The sequence below is a fragment of the Lynx canadensis genome, chromosome B2 (assembly GCF_007474595.2).
Source record: "Lynx canadensis isolate LIC74 chromosome B2, mLynCan4.pri.v2, whole genome shotgun sequence".
Lineage (NCBI taxonomy): Eukaryota > Metazoa > Chordata > Mammalia > Carnivora > Felidae > Lynx > Lynx canadensis.
Window position 1 is genome coordinate 134079340 of NC_044307.1, and position 8153 is coordinate 134087492.

Consider the following 8153-nt stretch of genomic DNA (forward strand, 5'->3'; position numbering starts at 1 on the left):
AACTAACTCAGTCTTTTGGGAACCTGGAAGGGTTTCCAAGTGAAGTTCCATCTGATATGAAGCCTAAAGGATGAGTAGAAATCAGCCAGGTAGAGATCAGGTGGGGGACAGGCAGAGGGAACAGCATGTGCAGAGCCCAGAGGATAGATAGCATGGCACATTTTAGGAGCTACGAAAGGTTCTCTGTAGGTGCACACGTAGGGCAGCATGTGTGCTTGTGGGAAGAGAGGATTAGTGGCAAGATATAAGGCTTGAGAGGTAAACAGGGACCACATCACAGAAGGCCCTGTTAAGTCACATACCTTGTACACATTGGAATTTGAACAGAAAAAACTTCTTTCGGAAAGCTAATTCTGTTTGGTTTGGGTAGAGGCAGCACCATGCCAAGTCGTATTGGAACTTGAGGCATAAGAAAAGATCACTAATATTCATTCTGTTTTTATTTAAAACATTGGTATTTCGTCCATGTATTTTTTGGCATTAACTTCAACTTTTTAAAATATGCATTCAAATATAATTTATCTTGATTACTACTGTTTTGGTCCTCTCTTAAATTTTACACTGGAAGTGAATGCCTCACTCCCTTCATCCCATTCCTGGTCCTGGAAAGAACGTAATAAACATTGAAAACTTGTGCCCATGGATGGATTCAGATTTGCTACAGGCGATATAGCATCACCTTGAGAATAATGTATAACAATTGCTTAATGATTTTCAAAATTACTTTCTCAGCCATGGTCATTGTCTTCAGTTGGATTTCCTGAAAACAAATTCTTAGACCAGAGTTGAGTACAGAAGGTTTCCTTGAGAATTGCTCTCAGAAGGAAGGCAAGATCAGATGGAGGGAGACGTTGACCCACAGGGCAGTTGCCCCGGCCCACCTTGTGGGAGTTTGGGAGCTGGGAGGGCTCTTCTGAGTAGTAAGGGACACAACAGTCAGTAACTAATACTTAGAATTTTCCTGTAAATAATCTCATTTATTTATTTTGGAAGGTTAACCTGCATTTACATGTATTTATAGTGAGGGGGGTACAAAGAGTTCATCAGTTTATTAGATGGGATCCTGTTAGTAGTTACATTGTGAATAACAATAATTGTTAGTATGAGTAATGGCTTAAAGAAAACTGTGATTATACCATAATATTAACTAACTGATTCAATATTTATTTCCACTGTGTGAGGTATTGAGAATTTAAAGAATAAAATGGACAAGCTTTCTTGGTCCTTAAAAAATCCCCTCAGTGACCATTGCAAGAAGTATGCCCTAACAGAAACATGCACCAGGGCAATAGGACAGCCCAGGCTGGAGATGATGCCTAAATTGAGTCCTGAAGGACGACAAAGACACGTGAAGTATGGAGCTAAGGAAGAGAAGGGCCTGTAACCGCCATTGTTGAGTAGTTGAATATGGCCAGAGAAGAGGGAAGTGTGGTAAGAGTGGGCTAAAACCTGGGCTCCAAAGGGACTTGAATGGCATGTAAATAAAGTTGCCCTTTCCTAAAATTTACAGAATTATTGAGGTGTTTAAACATAGGTGATATTTTGAGACTTAACTTTAGAAAGTTCTCTCTTGCAGCAGATTGGATTACCTTCCCAATATGGTTTGGTTAAGCAACTGTATTAGTTATTTATTGCTGGATAACAAATTACCACAAGCTTAAAGGCTTAATACAATATACCTTTACTATCTCATAAGGCTGCAGTTAAGATTTCCAGCAGGGCTAAGTTCTCATCAGGGGTTTGGGGAAGGATCCACTCCAAGCTCTCTCAGGTATTGGGAGAATCCATTTCCTTGTAGTTGTGGGGTTTGTGGCAGCTTACTTCTTCAAAACTAGCAAGAAAGAGAGAGAGAGAGAGAGAGACACTCTGCTGGCAAGACAGAGTCTTACATAATACAGTATAATCAAGGGAGTGACATTCACCTCTGCCACATTCTGTTGATTAGAAGCAAATCACAGATCCCACCCACATTCAGGAGGAGGCCATTAGACCAGGGCATGAACACCGGGGTAAGCAAACTCAAAGTGTTCAGCACACCCACGCTGCTGGGTGTTCCTGCTTCGTCCAGTTGTGAATAAGAAGGTGGGCTGCAAAGCATCTTCTCAGGCGCAATCCATTGTTCCATTTTGGAGGAACTACGATCTTGGTAAAATTCTAAAGACCAAAGCCTACTTAGGAAATATTTATGTGGTATCAGCAAATATGTGTTCTGCTTTACCACAAATATCGTGTCTGCTGCATTATCTTGCGGTCAAAGGCAACTTGGTGATTCAGAAGGTGTTTGATGAATTAAATTATATCCTCACATATGTAGAGGACTTCAAAAAACAAACGCTCAGTCAACTTACGTGATGCATTTCTTAAATATTTGCTGATTGAGACATCTTGAAGCCTTTTTTTCTCTAACTTGCTATTTTGTATGTTGTTTTCCTCTTTATTCTACTTGTATAGCTTATATTGAATACGATTGTGAGAGGCAGTGCCTACCTGTGGTTTAGTGTGTTTTGTATGATGTGTAACACGCCATCAGGGAGTTTAGGTCTCTAATCCATGCCATCTGGTGATTCAGTGATATGTATGTGAATAAACAGTGACTCTGCTGTTTAACTACTTAGTATGTGCATTTAATTAAGTTCGCAAATTCCTACAGGCGTGTGGTTAAAGGGGCTTTGGCAGATTTCCCCTCTGGAGGGCTTGGCACTATGTAGCTGGAACTCTCACTGGCCCTGAAATTCCAGCCATGCCTGCATTTGTAACAATGAGTGGTAGTTAATATTGAAGCCTTGGTCAGCATCCATTTCAGTTCACGGACCAAAGCAGTTTCATAACTCCTACCAAAATACAGTCTGCTTATTTTAGATGTATCAGATCTATTGGCTTCGTGCAAAATTATTTATGAACAGGGAAAAAAAGGATGAACACCAAAATGATAAAGCATCAAAATAACCTGCGTATGAGGGTTTCTCCTTCCTGTAGTTGTTCTTCAGTTATTTCACCTCGCATTAATTACAAAGCAACTCATTGGGGTGCTTTGGAAACCAATTTAAAGTATTCCAGTGGGGTGCCTGGGTAGCTCAGTCAGTCGAGCGTCTAACTTAGGTTCAGGTCATGATCTCGTGATTCGTGGGTTCTAGCCGCACGTCAGGCCCACTGCAGTCGGCCTGTCCGCACAGAGCCCACTTTGGATCCTCTGTCCCCCTCTCTCTGCCCCTCCCCGGCTTGTGCTTGCTCAAAAATAAACAAACCTGTTTTTAAAATTTGAAAAAAATAAGGTATTTCAGATTAACACTGATTGATTGATTTTGTGTGTACGTGTGTGTGTGTAGTTTTTAAAAGTGGGCGTATTTGCCAGTAGATAGGATTGACTTCCACTTTGGGTAGCGCAGGGCAAGAAAATGAGAATAGCAAAGAGATCGCCTTCGGTTCTGGCACTCACAAGCTCTCCGGGTTAGGGAGATAGACTATTTCCTGGGTCTCAGTTTAGCTCTGACAATCAGATTCCCTGAAAGTGTGCAAAATAAAAGCACACTCAAGAAGACATGAAAAGATGTCCTACTTGCCTTGATCTTTAAACATCATGGCACGTGTGTGACTAAATGCCTTGCTTAACTTCTCAGCAACCTTTCTGCAATCGGCAAGGTTAGAGCAGGGGGCTTGGGAGTACAGGGGAGCCCCTCAAGTGGGGAGCATCTGAGTAGGTCCGTGTGGTGGCTGTGGGGACACTGTGTCTTCCTCAGTGGGTTCGTTCTGACCGCTCGGTTGTTGACCAAGAGCTCCCTCGGAAAGGGTGCAGCCACAGCTGTGAGCTTGCAACCCGGGCATATGGTAAGCGGTTTGCTGAGAGGGTCCCCGCTTAGACGGAAGAATGAAGAGACAGTGAATTTATCTTTCTTTCTGAAGACAGTCATTTGGAGATAAAAATCCCCTCGTCTGGTGAAAGAAAGAGGCATTGTCATTGTAAATGGCATGAGTTTAAAAATAACCATGGTGCATGTATTGTTTCTGGTGCTTATTTCTATAGCTTCGTCTTGCTTAAGAATATGAAGATGAGGGGCACCTGGGTGGCTCAGTCGGTTGGGCGTCCGACTTCAGCCAGGTCACGATCTCGCGGTCCGTGAGTTCGAGCCCCGCGTCGGGCTCCGGGCTGACCGCTCAGAGCCTGGAGCCTGTTTCCAATTCTGTGTTTCCCTCTCTCTCTGCCCTTCCCCCGTTCATGCTCTGTCTCTCTCTGTCTCAAAAATAAATAAACATTAAAAAGAAAAAAAGAGTATGGATATGAATCCCAAAACAGACACTGTGATGTTCTGTAGACAATTCTGGAGCTGGAAAACATTGTTCTATCCGGTAGTTTGCTAGTTTGTGTTTGCTAGAACCTCGTTTTATCTGCTGGTAAGTTTTCAGATGTCCTACTTGAATGCCAAATACTGTTCCTCAGAGTATCAGTTGCTTTTTCCCCTTTAACTCCTGTCCTTCTCTTGCTCTTTGCGAGAAAAACACTAAACACAGTGTCTGCACTTGCTGATTCATGTCCTGACCTCCCACAACTCAGATTTCCACCTCACTTCCCTTCCACTAATCACCAAAGCCCCCTGCTTCACTCATGGTCACCCCCACCTCCACCACTTTGCATGTCTCACTCTGACAGTTCCTGCACCTCCCAGAAAACCTCCTTCCTGGACCCAAACATGGCTGCCCCAGCCCAGCTGGCCTCCTGCCTCTCGCATTCTCCTCCAAAACCTTCGTCAGTGTGGGTGCCTCCTCCCCCTTTGTCATGCTGATGGCTTTCCCAAGGGTCTCCCCCTTTCTCTGGCTGTACCCTGGCCCCTCACTATCTCATCCACACTCCCAGAACTACAGCCAGTTTTCAGGGGACTCCCAAACTGTCACCCTCAGCCTCTAGCCGTACCCCGGGCCCCCTTTCCATCCCTGAATGTACTCCTGGTGTTTAACCGTCTATATACGTTAAAAACTGAACTCATCTTGATGTACGCCATCCTCCTACTCACGGTGGCTCACACCCTAGTTGGTTTGGCTCCTTTCCCTGCCTGCCTGGAGTTTTCTGACTGCCTGGAGGCCATGAGAAGGTACCTCCTGGATCTCCTGATTGACAGACGATGCCAAGGCTCCCCTAGGAAATCATCGCTCAGGCCAGGCTTCTGTTCCTCTGCAGTGACCCAGTGAAGGGCCTGTATGCCCACCGCCTTCCTGGTTCTGAGTGAGAGAAAGTGGGCAAATGTATGCCGAATCTATCATGTCCCTACACGTAAATGCAATTCTGTTTCTAGAGTACCCACCCTGCTGCTAGGCACCATGGGTAAGCAGGAAAAAAAAAAAGCAAGATGTGGTCAAAACTGCCTCACTTGCTAGTGTAGATGGTAAGATGCATTTTGGTGTCTTGGCTGGCCTATGATTAGAAGGCCAGAGAAGAAAGTGGGCAGGCTGGCCTTTAAGGACCACCAAATCATGGCCCTCTTCTTTCTGCCCCTTCTGCTGTCTCTCCCACCACTTTCTTATGAGAGACTCTTGAATTAAGATTGGCTACCAATTAGATGCTGAATACATCATCTGTCGGATCTCACTTTGCCTAACTCGTATCAGATACGACCTGGGAATGACTTCACACATCTCTCTCCCGTATCTTTGCCCATCCTTGAATGTGCTGTAGCTTTCCTCGGTGCAACCTCTCTGGCCACCCTCGCCCAAGTCAGCACACCCTCCTGACAGCATCTATGTATACCTCTCTGTAACCACTGTTCCCCTCTACCATCTTGACTGTGTGGGGACACACCCCGTTTCTCCTAGACTAAGAGCTCCTTGGGACATCAGTGGTGCTTTTTGTAAATATCTGATTTCCATACAATGCTTAGAATATTCTTTTATACCCAGTAGACATTTATTTTTTTTTTTCAACGTTTATTTATTTTTGGGACAGAGAGAGACAGAGCATGAACGGGGGAGGGTCAGAGAGAGAGGGAGACACAGCATCGGAAACAGGCTCCAGGCTCTGAGCCATCAGCCCAGAGCCCGACGCGGGGCTCGAACTCACGGACCGCGAGATCGTGACCTGGCTGAAGTCGGACGCTTAACCGACTGCGCCACCCAGGCGCCCCTCATACCCAGTAGACATTTAATAAACATCTCTTGAATAAGTAAATGAATGGAATGACTAAGGACATTTTCATTTCATCTTCGTTAGTTACTTTCCACTATATTTCGTGTCCCATTATTTCTCTATAGATTCTTACCCTTCACAAGACTCAAGAATTCAAAAGAAAGACCATTTTGCATTTCAGAAATAAGACCACTGAAATTGAAAGTATTTATATACTGGAGACTGTAGCTGTAATGAATTTTAAATGCAGTTTGATTTCTAAGGCACAGTGTCTGTGAATTTTCTTCCATTTTGTGGTGCACAGCCCAGATGCCAAGATTTTTCACTTTATGACTAATAGGCTACTGAAATTAGAAGGTTTGTGCAGATTATAAGCATTCTGCACTTGAAAAAATTGGCAATTAAAAATATGTGAAATCAGAGTTAACCTAAAGTCATCAGTACCTACGTTTCATGAACACTAATATGAGATTTGGGGGCTGATGACTTACGGCTATTGCTTCTTTCTAGAAAGCTTTGAACACTACTCTAAAAACCAACAGGCTAAATCCAGGGATGGGAAAGCCCTGGTTTAGGACCTATCCTTCCTTCCTTCCTTCCTTAATCTGATGCAGATTTCTTGCAAAGCATTCTCAATGCTTGATTCGCCGGCAATATTTTTTATTTTGTTCTTCTTACAATTTGTTTTAATGTGTATTTATTTTGGGGTAGAAAGAGAGACAGAGCATGAGTGGGGGAGGGGCAGAGAGAGGGGGATACAGAATCTGAAGCAAGCTTCAGGCTGGGAGCTGTCAGCACAGAGCCCAATGCGGGGCTCGAACTCACGAACCCCGAGATCATGATCTGAGCCGAAGCCGGAGCCAACTGAGCCCCCCCAGGTGCCCCAATTTTGTTCTCCTCAGAAACAACAACAGAAGAGTGTGTTTTTATTCCTTTTGGATTCCTGTTACCTTTTCCTCTCTTGCCTGCCTATGGTTATACATTATAGTGAGTTAGGGCAAAATTAGCTCGCAGGGGATTTTGCAACATGGCACTGTCTTATGGAAGTCTTGCTTACCCCTCACCCAACTTCCTTCATGCCATAAATAAATTAAAACTTGGTCTTCTTCTAAAAACTTAATGGCATTCATTGAGAAATACCAGTAGTAGAGGGGATGGGATAATCTAAGAACTGTTGTAATTGTTTTTTACACGATAGCATCTTAATCATTGTATTCCTTTCTTTTCCTAGGTAAGTGGTGTTTTCTCTTCTTTGCTTCAGGGAGTGTTGATTTGTCTGGTAAGTGTTCATTTTATTGTGGTAGGTGGTATTGCTTCAAAATTGCCTGAGGGAACCCAATGAAAGCACACGTGGGCTTTAGATATGCTTTATATTGAAAAGGCTGGTGTGTGTTAAATCTTTTTCAGATTAATTTTTTTTTTTCTCTAAGATCTTACTTTGGATTTCTAGCATAACATACTTTGTTCTCAAGTTTGGAAACGGGCCCACGTGTTGATGAAGTGTTGATGAAAAGTTGCCTTTCACAAATTCTTTTTATGGGAGTCTTTTCTTTCTTTTCCTTTCTTTTGGTCACTTCTCCCTGCCTTTATTGGAACTTTTTTTTTTTTTAATGCCCTCCATTCAAATTTTGATAAACTATGAAACTCCTGGAGACATTTTGCTTACGTTTTTGCTGCTCTGGTTGTGCTGTTCCAGCCTTTGGGTATCCTGTTACCAGGAACCTCATTAATCTCCTGGCTCCCCCAGTATGACAGTGACTTCATCTGGAGAGTATGACATGGTCCATTGGTCTTCTGCACAATATGGTGGTTAAGTCCTACTCCACAATAACACTTTTTTCTTTTTTAAATAATTAGCTAAATACTAGTTAGTTAACCTATAGTGCAATATTGGTTTCAGGAGTAGAATTTACTGACAATAACATTTTTACTAAAGTTCCTGAAGCTGGTATGTCCCTACCTTTTCTAGTAATACTGATGCACCAACATTATTTTACAAATTTCCTTCTGTGGATTAGTGACTGAGAGTAGCTGTTTTTCT